Genomic DNA, 15,768 nt, shown 5'->3' with positions numbered 1-15,768 from the left:
GCACAAAGTTAAACATAGTGGGTGTCCAAAAAGATTTAGGGGGTTCAGGTGCATTACTTATTAAAATGCCATGAACAGATGCAGCAAATAGTCAAGAAGGATTTTTTGTTCTTTATTCATTCATTGCCCATCCCCAAATGCCCAGAAAGCAGTTAAGAGTCAACCACATTTCACTGCATCTAGACTCACATGCAGGCCAGACCTGGTAGAGATGGCAGTTTTCTTCCCTAAAGGAACACTACTGAACCAGATGTATTTTCCCAACAATCATGGTCACCATTAGACTCTTATTTACAGATATCTATTGAATTCAAATTCCACCAGCTGCTGTGATAAGAATCGAACCCATGTCCCCAGAACCTTATCTGGGTCAATTGTCCAGCGATAATACCACTAGGCCATTGCCTCCCCAGGAAGGATAATGGATTGCTGACATTCATAACTAAAGCGCTGGAGTATAGCGACACAGATGTTATGTTGCAGTTATATTTTTTTTTTAAAAAGTTGGTATCGTGAGCAGATTGGGCAGCAAGCCTTAGGAAAGGCTAGTTTGGCTTTGAAGGGAATTCAACACAGGTTTAGCAGGGTAATAGCTGGATGTCGGATGTTGTTGTGATGAGAGATTGGACAAATTAGGCCTTTATTCACTTGAACTTAGAAGGGTAAGGGGTGATCTAATCAGGTTTTTCAAGATATTGACAGAGAGAGACAGGCTAGATAAAGATAAAACTATTTTCACTGGTTGAAGATTCTAGAATCTGGGTTCATAGTCTAAGAATTGAGGTCAGGCCATTCAAAGATTGTTAGAAGACACTTGTACACACAAAATGTAGTGGAGGTTTGGCACTCTCTTCCACAAATGGCTGTCAATGCTATTTCGAATGTCAAATTTAAGTCTGAGATCGACAAATTGTTGTTAAGCAGGAGCATCAAGGGACATGGACCCTAGGGAAGGAATATGGAGTTAGGCCACAGGGGTGGACGCCAGGAAGTTGCTTCCGTTAGGCAGGGAGACTAGGACCCGTGGGCACAGCCTTAAAATTAGAGGGGGTAAATTTAAAACTGAAATGAGACGACATTTCTTCAGCCAGAGAGTGGTGGGCTTGTGGAATTCATTGCCGCAGAGTGCAGTGGAGGCCGGGACGTTGGATGCCTTCAATGCAGAGATCACTAAATTCTTGATCTCAGAAGGAATCAAGGGCTACGGAGAGAGTGCAGGGAAGTGGAGTTGAAATACCCATCAGCCATGATTTAAATGGTGGAGTGGACTTGATGGGCCGAATTGCCTTACTTCCACTCCTATGTCTTATGGTCTTATGGCTATGATCTTACTGAATGGTGGAGCAGGCTTGAAGAGCTGAAAAACCAACTTCATGTTCTTATGTTCCTATAATAAATTGAGGAGTCAGTTACTGCAGTAAGTGAGGTGGATATCATGGAAGGATTGTCAAATCAGGCGTTGTGGATGGAGCTCAGGAATAATAAGAGGCAGTCACAACGATGGACATGCATTACCCTCCAGTCAGCAGGCAATTGAGGAGCAAATATGGAGACAACTTATTGAGGGTGTGTAAAAATAATAATTGGATAAATTAGAGGATTTCAACTCCCTCAACATTAATTAAGACAATCAGAACATAAAATATGTAGAGGGAGAAGATTTCTTGAAATGTGTTCAGGAAAGCTTTTTAAATCAACATACAGATTGTTCTATAAGGAATGGCACAGTGACGGATCTAATTCTGGGGAACAAAGGTGTTTGAGATGGCATTGGGCAATAGTGACCACAACACCATATGTTTGAAGTTAGCTATGGAAAACTAAAAAGATAATCTGGAAAAGAAGCTATTGGATTAGGGGAAGGAAGGCATATTTTGTTAAAATAAAGCAGGATCTGGCCAAAGTAGACGAGGAACAGCTACTTGAGGGTAAATCCACAACACAACAAAGGAGCTATTCAAAAAGAACATGAGAAGAGTATAGGCCCAACTTGCTCTTTTTAGGGTGAAAGTAGGAGCAACAAGTCACAGAGAATATTAAGGAATATTGAGAACTGGATAAAAAGGAAGAGAGATGTTTACAACAGGTGCAAAGGGAGAAAGTCAGTGGAGACCCTAGAGAAGAGAACATGGAGGGAGAGCTTAAGGTAATAATACGGAAAGCGAACAGATGACATGAAAAAGCAATGGTAGGTGAGATGAGGAAGATTCTGAAATTATTCTACAAGTAAAGATAAAGGCATCATTGTCCCATTCTCTCATTTGAGAGGGATGATGGGTGGTGAGTTTAACCTGACAGTCACCAGGCTTCAGGCAAGGGCTGATGTTGAGAAAGCAGGACCTTCGTAATAATCCCAGCTAGTAGAGGAATCAAACCTTTGCATCACAAACCAGCCATCCAGCCACCTGAGTTAACTGAACCCCACCCACCCCCCCCCCCCCCCCCACCCCCCCGCCGAACATAAGTAGGAAAAGGGTAGGGCCCACTAGGGACTGAAAGGGCAAACAGTGTATAGAGTCAGAGAACATTGGAAGAGTGGAAGACAAGAACTTTCCATCTGTCTTCACTTGGGAGAGGAGGCTGTCAGTACACAATTCAGGAGATGGGCTAAGATGTTTCTGAGCAGATTGACAATAAGGAGCCAGGAGGTATTGGAGGTTTTGGCAAGCTTCAGAGTAGGCAAATCTCCAAGTCCAGAAGAGTTTTATCCCAGGCTGCTATGGGAGACAAGTGAGGAAATTGTCTGGGCCTTGACCCAAATTTTTAATTCCTGACTGGAAACAAGGAGATTCCAGAGAATTAGAGGACAGTTAATGTGGTTCCCCTTTCCAAGAAAGTGGTCAAGATAAACCAGGGAGTTACAATCCAATGGATGGGAATGATTGGAGAAAACTCTGAAGGAGAGAATTAATCTCCATTTGGAGAGGCCAGATGAAAAACAAGTTTGTGGATGACACAAAGACTAACGAGGCATTTAACAGTGAGGAGGAAGGTTTTAAGTTGCAGGAAGCTATAATTGGATTGTTCAGATGGGCAGATCAGGAGCCAATGTAATTGAACCCTCATAAAGGTGAGCTGATGGCATTTGAAAGAAGTAATGAGATAAAGGAGCACTCAGTGAATAGAAAAGTATTAGGAAGTTATAGATGGATCTCAGGGATTTTGTCCTTAAATCTCTGAATGTGGCAAGATACATTAATAGTCTGATATACAGAATATTTGCCTTTATCAGTTCTGGCCCAGACAATAAGAGCCGGGAAGTTATCTTGGAAGTATACAGAACTTTGGCCAGGCCACAGCTAGACTGCTGTGTGCAGTTCTGATCATTGCTCTATAGGAAGGATGTGATTGGACTGGAGAAGATGCAAAACAGATTCCCTGGGATTTTGCCTAGGATGGAGTACTTTAGCTGTGAAGAGAAGCTAGAAAAGCTCAGGTTGTTTTCTTTGGAGAGTGAAGGTTGAGAGTGTACCTGATAGCAGTGTATGAGATGATGCGTGGAATTGACAACATTTATAGAAAGCAGCTGTTCCCCTCAGTTGAAAGGTCAGTAACAAGGGAACACACTTTTAAAGGTGGAGGTGGCTGTGTGTGGAAGAGTTTGAGGGGATTTGAGGAATATATTTTTCATCCAGAAGGTGGTAGAGAAATGGAAAGCATTTTCTGGGAGAGTGGTTGAGGTGGGTAGCCTCAACCGTGGTTAAACCTTTATTGAATGAGCATTTGAGGTAATCTGCTGTCATTACCTGGTCTGGCCTACATGTTACTCCAGACTGACAGCAATGTGGTTGACTCTTAACTGCCCTTTGGACAATTAGGGATGGGCAATAAACGCTGCCTGGCAGCAATGTCCTCATCCCATGAATCAATAAAGGAAATGTCATAACAGTTGAGGTCATTGGCCAAAAGTGCTAGAAAATGGGTTGAGTGTAGATTTGGTGTAGTTTTCGCAATACAAACTTGATAGTTTGAAGGTCTATGAATTTTCTATTTCTGTGATTAAGTGCATTCTGTGAAATTGTCAAGACAGTGCAACCAATTGCATTCTGTTGAACTCTTAACAGCTGGGTTTAGGTGAGTTTTTTGTTCTATTATAGATATTGACACTGACTTATTGCTGGAAGCTGCCAACGAATCAGAAGCCACCCGCTTCAGTGTCCTAAGGATAATGGTCCCACACAGTTTGCAGGGGATTCAGTGGCAATAGATAAGTGCTTATTTTATTCCTTGTAATGCAGTGGAGAACATGGTCTCTCATCACCTTACTGAGGGGGAGAATTCTGCTGTTTATGTGATTTCAACATGTAGTCCATGTCAGCTATGAAAATATATTTGAAAATTTGTGGTGATTGCAATGGTTTACAGACATTTTAAATCAGTCACTGATGTAGTCGTGATCTGCCCAAGAGAGTTCCTCTGTTTATTTTTCTGTGCCTCACAGTTTGCTGCTTTTCTTTTCAGTTATTTGCAGGAGCCTTTCATTTACAATTCCCATCTCTCTAAATCACAATTCTCTTTCTGCTTTTCAATTTATATCAGTCACATCTTTGTCCAATCAACTCCTTATGGCCAGTTCTCATGCTTTAGAATACAGCCATTCCAGCCATATTACTTTCTTTCTCAGGTGCTATTCATAAATGATCTTTCCTCTTCCGTTAAGCTGTGAAGATTTTCATTACTCTTGTGTTCTCTCCACCTGACCTTCTCCATTCTTCTCCAGAACCACTTGTACAGTTTTCTAATCTTTATATACCCACTTTTCTCAAGGGCTACATTTTAGCACTAAATAATAAGACACTCCAAATCACAGTCTAGATCATTCCTCTCTTATGCTGAGATTTTGTTTTCATTTTTACAGAATGGATTCTATGATATTTCTAGGACACTCCTAACTCTGATTTCTTTAAGGCAGAACTATCTCTGACAAGATGCTTAAACTGTGATACACTTCAAACTGTTGATCTTCCATCATCTTTATTTTCCTATTATTAGGGTTTGCAACCTTCATAAGTCTCACATTGTTTATGTTAATTTTCATTTCATATGTTGTCACCACTTCACCCATTCCATTATTATGGAGGCTTCAGATATAATCATTTTTCTGTGGACTTACGTTCGATTGTTAATGCCTGTACTTTTTTGTTTAGACGGGCTCATTGAAAGTTTTATTTTTAAGAAGCATTCCTTAATAATCACATGTCTAGTGATAATTGCTTGTTTAATGAAGGCTACCTGCCTGGGTTGATCATTGTCAGGTTCCAGATTTTGCTTTGGATATTATCTGGAGTAATTGGGATATAGCCCACTGAAAGAAAGAATCTTCTCAGCTCAACTCTCCACTTTCTGGGAAAGAACATTTGTTGTTGGCCATGTGTGGCACCTGGAGTTCTGATTCAGCTGCAGTTGCTTGTGAAATCTCTGAAAGAGTTCATCAATAGTTCCTGAAAAAAACAGCACCCAGCAACGACTGCATGTGTTCACCAATATTGGTCTTCATGAGCCACTAAATCAGATTGACAATGCTCTGAGTTTCTCAAAGAAAGAAACACATTTTTCCTTTTACTTACTTTGTGTGTTCAGGTATTATATCTGTGTTGAGTTATTTAAACAGATTTATATTTACACTTCGAACCCAATCTGATGATACCCCGGAATCAGCTGAGGGTTGATTTGGGTAACTGCTCATTTACCCACTGAAGGAGTAATTTACAAAAACAAAGCATATCCTCTCTTTGATTGACTTCTTCAATGCTTGTCAGAATTCTCCTTGAAAGAGTGCGCTGATTCATCATTGCTGCAGCTAGGATCAGACATCTGTTGAACAAGCGCAAAGAGGTTAGCGGCAAGAAATCAGTGCAACAATATACTGTGCATCACCGCTGGTTGGAAGGTTTTGGACCAATAAATTACAGTGCCTCCCTCGGTGTCACTATTGCTCACTCGCATTCCATTCAGAAGTAGCTCACATTGAACCACGGATACCTTAAGAGATTCAAAGCATTAATAAGTTGTTTAAAAATTTTGAAGTTACTCGTGAAATTGCCTTCAAAGTTGCAGTAATAAATTATTTTAATGAGTTATATCATTTAATAATTATACTAATCTGTAAAACTAAGAACAGATACTAAATAACAAGTTTATGCAACTCTTAAAATATTTTTAATTGCATGTGCATCATGTCAAAATATCCTTGATTTATTTTTTGTCATCATTATTTCATGATCAACCATGTTAGATTATCTCGAATTGAAAATTATGTTTTTTGAGCTGACTGAAAAATAATTCAGCCTGGAATAAAGTTGAATGTTACAATATTATATTCTTAATTTGTACTCTTAGACAGTGTTTTTTTTCCCTCACTTCAGTGGTTATAATCTCATACATGCAGTATTATAATCTATACTGAAGCATAGATTTATAGATCGGAGAATTGAATATAGATCTGCAAACCACCTTCAGTATATTTTATGTTAGAACATTGAATTTACAGCAAGGAGTCTAAATTTTGAATTATACTCTAGACAAACAACCATGCTTGTGATTCCTATAAGAGTTGTGTCTAGTGACCTTGGGCCAATAACCTTGGTTTAAGCCTGGCAGAAGGAACAGCATTGATTGCATTTTCGTAAATATCTAAGGGCCACAGCATAGGTTAAGGCACTGAAGAGGTTAGCATAGATTAAGGATTTAACTTGCGTGAATACGAAATTGCAAAGTCAGCCAACATTTTTCTCTTTCTATACATATCACAGTGATTTGGCTTGATGATGCAATCAGAGGCAACTAGCTGTAGAAAAGAAGGAATACTCTTGCCCAATCTACCATGCCAAATAAATACAATCTATAACACTTTCACTAATTCAGATAAATGCATCAGTTGTGTGTAAGGTTTGTTAATGCGCCCAGTTAATCACTTAAGAACAAAAAGTCCGTAAAGATACTTTCATGTCTGGTTGGCATACCAAGTGCTCAAGGTCCATTTTGTGAGCATGAATGGGAGGGAGGTTTTGAAATTTAGCCGAAAAACTCCATAAAATATTTACATCAAAATCACAAATGCAGGTGAAAATTCTGAGCTACCACCAAGATGCTTGAAAGAACTAACAAAAATGCATTCAAGTGGAAACTAAATAAACACAAGAGGGAGAAAAAAAAACAGAATAGAAGAGGAGGTTGGGAGGACACTCATGTAAACATGAAAAATAGCTTTGAACTGTTGGCCTTTTTGGCCTGAATCTGTTTCTTAAATGTTACATAATATAGTTTCTCACGGTGTAATAATTACTTGTCTGTATTGTTGGTTAAATACAAAGAAAAATTAATGTGAACAATTAACTTGTTGAATTATTTTGCATTAGTTACCTCAGCTTATGTTTTTGTAGAGATAATTTCATAGTTAATTGTGGGCATTCCCCAGTTTTTGCAGGTTTTGAAGGAGTAGAAAAGAGGAGAAGTTCAGGTGTGCCTTCACATTATTTGGCTTTAAGTTTCATTCCTGTTTGCACACCATTGGAGATTCCAATCTGTGCATGCTCAATAGAACCATCACATAAATATCTAAGGATCTATAACCATATAGCAAAAGTCTTTTCCCTAGCGTAGGGAGTTCAAAATTAGGGGGCAGATTTTTAAGGTAAGAAGAGAAAGATTTAAAAGGGACCTGAGGGGCAACTTTTTCACACAGAGTGTGGCTCATATGTGGAATGAGCAGAGCAAGTGGTGGATGCAGTTACAGTGACAACTTTTAAAGGACATTTGTATAGGTACATGAATAGGTACAGTTTAGAAGGATATGGGATAAATGCAGGCAAGTGGGACTAATTTAGCTTGGGAAACTTGGTCAGTATGGGCAAGTTGGATCAAAGGACCTGTTTCCATGCTGAGTGACTCTGTGACTGTATAATAGCTTCCAACAAGAGATGACTCTGTCAGGTTATGTGCTGCCAAGCAATTTAGCTATACAGACTCAAAAACAATGATCTAACCTTGAGCCTCAAAGCAGATATGAGAACAGATGAAAAAAGGAGGTTTTAGGAGCATTTCTGAGTGTGCTGAAGAGCCAGAAAGCAATTCCAAAACTTAAGGCTAAGGCAATAGAAAGTGTAGCTGACAGTGGTGGAGTGTTAAAAGCCAAATCTTTAAATTTCGTGGAACAGAAATATCTCAGAGAGGTGAAGAGTAATAAGACATTACAGGAGATATATAGGGATTTGAAAATAAGAAGGTAAGTTAGAAAATTGAAGCATTATAGAATTGGAAAGGTCAACAAGCATAAGGTGTTAATTGTATAGTAATTGAATATTTAATTGTATTCAGGTTGTGTGCATTAACTGATGATTCGTTTGTACTCCTACATATTGGAGTAATCTAAAACTGGTTGTCAGGTTAGTAGATTCACCAGTACTTCCACAGATTGTAAGATAACAAAATGTTTAAAGAGTGGAGACAAGTATCCTTCATGACATGATTTTTTTAAAAAAAGTAGAACACATGGTTATCGGTACAGCGTGCCTCCCTCTCAGTAACAGCAGGATGCAAATCTACACTCACAGGTACTTCAGGGGAGATTTTAAATCATTCAGAATCTTGTCATTCACACAAAGTTGAAATCAGGTTAACCTATTGGTATGAATTATTGACGTTATGAATTTCAATCTGGAAATGCCCCTGAATGAGGACTCAACAAATCCTTTGTGATGGTGATGAAGTTTGAATTTACCACATTTGTGTGCAAATTTGGAGGACGGGAATACATAATCCACATGACTAGGTTATGCTGCAGTGTGGATTCCTCCAGAAAAGTCTGCCATCTGTATCCTTAGATGATTCAAAAAGTGATGCTGTCTCCAAATCATGGATGACTGCACCTCATTATTAGTCAGTTGCCAGTCATAACATTTTCAAGAATGGATGCAAGAGAAATTTTTATTGGAAATTTCAAAGGTTTAGTTTTGTGAGTATTTTTGTAACAGCATCCACTCACACAAGCACATATGTACGTGATATTGTTTGTACATTGTCAGAGTGGGTAACAGTCTCCTAGCTCTGAGATTCATTACTTAATGAGGAATTGTATACTGGATTTGGCTGTCTCCTTGTTCAATATATAGTTACATGAAGAGAAGCATACTGTGAACTGGAGAAAGAAGGTAGGACCATTTCCCCCTTTCTCTACTCCTCAATTAACAGTGGTTAGAGGAGCTTTAAAGAAAAGGTTTTTTAATTATTTGGATTCCGTGACATTTGTTGGGAATGCATAGCCCTTAAATGTAATATCTGAAATCTAGGAGGTATGGAACGGGTTGAACCCATTCTGGACTGAAGAGATTTTACTGTGTGGCTTCTTAAAAATGAATTCAACAGTTTAAATTGTGATTTATCTGTTGTTTACATAAAGCCCATGACTTTGGACAAAAGACAATCAAAGCTTTTAGGGAGATAAGTGGCAGAGTTGATGGTCATTAATTAATAGAAAACCTAGCTTGGAAAATAATATGGATATAAAAACAGATATAAGAACACATGGTTATCGGTACAGCGTGCCTCCCTCTCAGTAACAGCAGGATGCAAATCTACACTCACAGGTACTTCAGGGGAGATTTTAAATCATTCAGAATCTTGTCATTCACACAAAGTTGAAATCAGGTTAACCTATTGGTATGAATTATTGACGTTATGAATTTCAATCTGGAAATGCCCCTGAATGAGGACTCAACAAATCCTTTGTGATGGTGATGATATAAAAACAATAATCTGGCAGCATCTCCATTGATTGTTGCCCATCTACTCTTTCTGGATTTAGTTTTCAGTTTTCACAAATAAGAAGGTAAGTTAAAAAACGGAGGTATTATGGAATTGAAAAGTTCAATAAGCATAAGATGTTAATTGTATAGTAATTGAATATTTAATTGTGTTCAGGTCACGTGCATTAACTGATGATTCATTTGTGCTCCTACATTGTGGAGTAATCTAAAACTGTGGTTAGTAAGGAAGAAACCCAGCAGATGTAAGACTTTTTCTCCTTCTCTTAGGAGAAGTCCTTGGGAGCCTGACAAAGTTTCCAAATATCCATGTTTCTGGCTAATGTAAAAATCATGGAGAACTGAATGCTGATCATTTTCTGGAGACATGGATACAACTTGATGTGATGTATCTGCTCATGGAATCGCTAGGCAGCAGATAGTTGCTAGTCCTAGAAAAGAAAAGCCTACCTAAACAAATTACCAAAACTAAACATGTTATAATCATCAGCAAATATCTCCAATTCTCATCATATGTTACAGAGAAACGGCAGAGCGAGCACGAGATGTGTCCCACAGCAGAAGTGAGTGAGCACAGGCCGAGTCCAGCAAATGGGTAATTCCTGGAGTGATGACTTTGCAAGCTCTGGACGAAGGCAGCGTGACTTAGTGCACTAGGGCCTGCGGACACAGGCTGGAACTTAAGTACTTAATGCTCACTTATTATCATTCTGACTTTTTCACTGTTTCATGCTCACCTATATTCTTTCATACTCTGTAACAACACTTCTATTTTACTCTAAGATTTGTACCTAAGATTGTCCCATTAAAGGCAGCCATTGTAAAAACTTTTCACTGTACTCCTGTACTTCTGTGACAATAACAGATACTCTTTTCTATTCATTGATGAAGCTTCTGAAGGTTGTCATGTCTTGGATGCTCTAATTTTGCTTCCTCATAAGAAGACATAGGATTTATATTTGATTCCGTCTTTCTCTCTGAAAGTACTGTTTCCTTTTAGGTGTCAGCAATGCAAGCAGATATCAAGTGGACAGGAGGACAGGTGCTGAGAGGAAGATTTTGCGTGAGGTACCTAAATGCTAAATGGCAACATGCTGAAAGCATAAAACAGCTGATCTCTCAAATTGAGAAGGAAAACTCGGAGTCTCAAATCTGCATTTACATCAGTGCTTCGGCTTGGAATTGTGGGAATATTAGCGATATGGATGTTAGATTGTCTCCAGGCACTCATCCAGAGTAAGGATAATGGGCAGATTCTTTAATTGGCAGAATGTGACTCATGGCATCTGACAATGATCTGTGTTGGGGCCTGAAATATCAGCATTTATTTTTAAATATCTTAGACCATAGGGTAAGATGTGAAGGAATGAGAATAAAAGGATATGTTGTTTTAAAGCTATAAAAAAAATTGCATGAGAAATGATAAAGTTTAGCTTTCTTTACAGCAGTTTGAATTCACAGATCTAAAACAAAAAGACTGCACAAATGTTTCTCTTTAATCTAACAGGAACAACATGCAATGAAATCATTGTTCACCATCAGATAGAAAAGCCGTAGGTTCGAAGTCATATCTTCTCACTTAAAACTTCCTTATCAAGAAAGAAAATTGTTGACAAACATAAGAGCTCAGTTTTACCTCCATAGATAGCTCAGGCCACAAATGATTGGAACCAGACACTTTTATCAAATAGGCCGTGTTATTTTCACCAAATATGGGAAACAGGTAACAATGGTTTTGTAACAGTTTAAGAAAGACCTCCTTATGTAAGAAATTAACTATGTGGGCTCTAAGTTTTTCTGTAAATATCCAAAGGCAATTCAGATAGATTAGATTTGTGTCATGAGCTGAGTACATCTCACACTTGAGGAGATGGTCCTAGTCTCCCCGTTAGGCAGGGAGACTAGGACCCAGGGGCACAGCCTTAGGTAGACAGGCAAGTAGTACTGAGGAGGTGGGGAGGCTGCAGAAAGATTTAGACAGTTTAGGAAAGTGGTCCAGGAAATGGCTGATGAAATTCAATGTGAGCAAATGCGAGGTTTTGCACTTTGGAAAAAGGAATACAGGCAGGGACTATTTTCGAAACGGTGAGAAAGTTCGTAAAGCAGAAGTACAAAGGGATCTGGGAGTGTTGGTCTAGTATTCTCTAAAAGTTAACTTGCAAGTAGGGTCCATGATTAAGAAAGCGAATGTAATGTTGTTGTTTATCTCAAGAGGGTTGGAATATAAAAGCAGTGATGTGCTTCTGAGACTTTATAAAGCTGTCATTAGGCCCCATTTAGAATACTGTGTCCAATTTTGGGCCTCACACCTCAGGAAGGACATACTGGCCCTGGAGCGTGTCCAGCGGAGATTCACACCGATGATTCCTGGAATGGTAGGTTGAACGTACGATAAACAGCTAAGGATCCTGGGAATGTATTCGTTAGTGTTTAGAAGACTGAGGGGAGGTCTAATAGAAGCTTACAAAATAATGAATGGCTTAGAAAGTGTGGACGCTGGGAAGCTGTTTCCTTTAGGTGGGGAGACTAGGACCCGTGGGCACAGCCCTAGAATTAGAGGGGGTAAATTTAAAACGAAAATGAGGAGGCATTTCTTCAGCCAGAGAGTGGTTGGCTTGTGGAATTCATTGCCACTGAGTGCAGTGGAGGTCGGGACGTTAGAAGCCTTCAAGGCAGAGATCGATAAATTCTTGATCTCACAAGGAATCAAGGGCTATGGGGACAGTGCAGGGAAGTGGAGTTGAAATGCCCATCAGCCATGATTTAAATGGCGGAGTGGACTCAATGGGCCAAATGGCCTTACTTCCACTCCTATGTCTTATGGTCTTATGGATTAACACAACCTTACTTTAATATTTTATAGCTATACTTCTTAAAATCTCATTCCTATTACTTTTACTTAAACTTGGATTGTCTCATCGAAGGAAGATGAAGCTACTTCTCTCTTCCTCGACCTTCCTTGTGTCACAGTTTACATTTCCACCTAAATAGTGTACTGCATGTTTTCTTCACTTAATAAACTTGCCATGTATTTTACAATTTATATTATCTCACATAGTTTTCTGTATCGTTTATCGGAAGAACACAACTCGAGACTCCTTTTCTATGGATGAGTAACTGAGGCTCTTCCACATGGATCTTTAAAGAATCCAGGAAAATTTCAATCTGTCTATAATTTATTTTAGAAAAAGACTCTGCAAAGGAATATAATAATCTCAACTCATTCTTTCCTTCTGGGAAACACTGATTTGATTCTGCAAACTCAGTTAAATGTCTTTGGATTCTGGCTTTCGCTACCTGAGGTTTAAGGGGATTAATTAAAAGCTGCTCCTGATCTGGAATAGCTCCAAGAAGGATTAGGATTGTAATACACCACAAGGGAGCCACATATCCAAGTCTGACACAAAGGTGGATGGGATTGTAAACACTGTAGATGGAAGCATAAATTTATAATTAGATTAAATGAATGTGCAAAGTTTGCACAAACTGGATTTTGATATAGGTAAGTCTGATTTCATCTACCTTGGATATAAAATAAGAGAAAAAAGGGACTTTCTAAATGATGAAAAGACAGAAATAATGGAGTCCAAATATCATGCAATGCAAATGAATAGATCAGTAAAGTTTCACAAATGGACACAAGCAGTAGTTGCATTCTTGCTTTTACATTAAAAAGGCTAAAATACATAAGGATAGAAGTCATGCTGCAACTGTTGAAAAAAAAATCCTTGTCAGACCACAGCTGGAGTACTACAAGTAGTTTTAACACCACAACTTATATAGCATACATTGAGCTCTGCAGCATAATGTTATTAGAACGATACCTGGACTCTGAAGAATAAATTGTGAAGCGCTATTACACAAATAGGGCAGTAATCCTGAGACTTAGAAGTTTAAATGGTAATTTGATTAAAATTTCCAAAAGTTATGAAGAGCTGGTAAGGTAGATCTCAAGAAATTTCTTCTGCTGCTTGGGAGCCTCAAGCTGAAGTACTAACATCAGAGTGAAGTTGGGAAATACTTCTTCATGCAAAGGATCTGGAAATGCAGTTAATCCTGAGCCAAGGAGTTTTTCATCCGAGATTAATGCTTTCTTATTAACCAAAGGTAAGAAGAGAGATGGGGTAAAGGAAGGACAAAGAAGCCAGCTCACAGATCAGCCATGGTCTAATTAAGTGACCTTTATTCTGTTTCAATGTTTTTGTTCAATAGAGTTTTCTTTGAAAGCTAGGAAATAAAATACATGTTTCCTTTCTGCTAAGATTGAAACGCACACAAATCACTTATGAAACAGTAATTACTTACCAGAGTAAAGTTGCCTCCATGTTGCCCAATAAGGTTTCTTATGCTTGAACTTTAAACAGCAATCCCTGCAGCGCCATTATGTTGTTTTGATTTCTAAGAACAGAAACATCTGACAATTGAGTGAATCTGCTAATTTAATGCCAAAAGATCCTGAGCCAAGGAAACTGGTTTGGGCTTTACAGATATAAAATAATATCAGGCCATATCATCGCCTTAGGCCTGAAAAAGTTGCATTTATAGCTTTGTTCCTGATCCTTATTGATATTAAACTTTACGTTCTTTTGGTTAAATAACAACTTATCAAATAAATAAGACTGTATGTTGTACATGTGGCTGATGTAGTAAAAGTGCTCTGTGCATCACAGATTTATATGCAAAACTAAGCCCCATTCCAGCCAAGGCCAATGTTTCAGCCTTTTAGCTAAGAATGAGTAGAAATATTAGACATGCAAAAATGCTGGAGAAACTTAGCAGGTGTGGCAGTCTCTGTGGAGAGAAAAATAAACCTAATGTGTAGAGTCATACATGACCCTTCTTTGGAACTCAGTGGTAATTTTGAATTGCTGAGATTTACCTTTGGTCAAAAGCCCTCTTTCTCTCCTTCCAACAACTGTGCCACTCTTACCCCTCCCTCTCCACACCCCCAGTGCTAAGCTAATAGCGCTTTTACCAATTAATCAGAAAATTACAGAGATTCACACTTCATACCAAAGAGATTGACAAAAAATCTAGTATGAATTCTGAATGCGTTCATTGTCGTCCCACAGCTTTCAGATCAGACTATAACTTGAAGGATATAAAAGTCCCTATACCATTATTGAGCTTGCATTGGGCAGAACTCTGATGGTGTCTGTGATGAAGAGTAGATGTCTGCCTTGTGCCCTGCTGAATATTTGTCCCTCATTTAAATGACTTATAAAGCAAATGAAGTGGCTTCATTTCACAGCCATAGATGTGATTTTGCTCTGCACAAACTTGCAGCCACCATTCTCACAATAATACAGCAGATGCATCTCTGGGTCTAAAGTGCTTTGCAACTTTGTAAAGTCATGACAGACACAAGATATTTATTTACTTTAGCTCAAAGAGCTCCTTTGATTTAATTACCAAGAAGGATTCAATTTCCTCACCCATATTTTATCAGGATTATCATACTTACAGCATTGATTAGGTAGAAAGAAATCAAAAATCAATAAAGTAATGTTATGTGTTATGAATAGGTTAAGGCTCAGTTTACATTAATCGTTTATATGTAATATATTGAGTCCCCAACAATTCGCCCCATGTGACAAATCATTAAAGCCACAAAGCATTGAAGAAATGAATTAAACTGTGATTAAGTAACCTTTGCCAACAAGCATGCTGATAATGTATCAGTTTTGTTTTTTTGAAAATGCAATGTGATTCACACTTTGCAATTTGGGCTTCTTTCCAGCACTTTCAATTTCTGTTCACAGGAAAATTGGAGTTTCCAGAAGCAGAACAAGGCTCCTTTTGACTGATACCTGTGTAACAAATTTCAAATGTGTGACACAGAATTGGCAACAATTTGCATTTATATAGTGTCTTCAACAATATTTCATCTTATGCTTCTTCCATGCAAATACACTTAAGATTCTACCGTACACAGGTTAAACAAATAACTACATCACATTAATGCTTACACATCTATAACCACATCTGATAATTACTTCCAACATCG

At 38.4% G+C, this 15,768-nt stretch overlaps 1 long non-coding RNA gene across 1 annotated transcript in view; it reads left to right on the top strand.

Annotated features, from left to right (window-relative positions):
• Positions 1-10,516, top strand: part of LOC125458610 (uncharacterized) — a 176,563-nt gene extending 166,047 nt beyond the window's left edge. Inside the window, exon 3 of the long non-coding RNA XR_007248865.2 lies at positions 10,284-10,516. This is a non-coding gene — a long non-coding RNA (uncharacterized LOC125458610). The remainder of the gene's footprint in view (positions 1-10,283) is intronic.
• The last annotated feature ends 5,252 nt before the right edge of the window (positions 10,517-15,768 follow it).

This window comes from Stegostoma tigrinum, chromosome 15 (genome assembly GCF_030684315.1).
Source record: "Stegostoma tigrinum isolate sSteTig4 chromosome 15, sSteTig4.hap1, whole genome shotgun sequence".
NCBI lineage: Eukaryota > Metazoa > Chordata > Chondrichthyes > Orectolobiformes > Stegostomatidae > Stegostoma > Stegostoma tigrinum.
The sequence above is the reverse complement of the archived record's forward strand: the minus strand, read 5'-3'. Positions and strand labels throughout refer to the sequence as shown.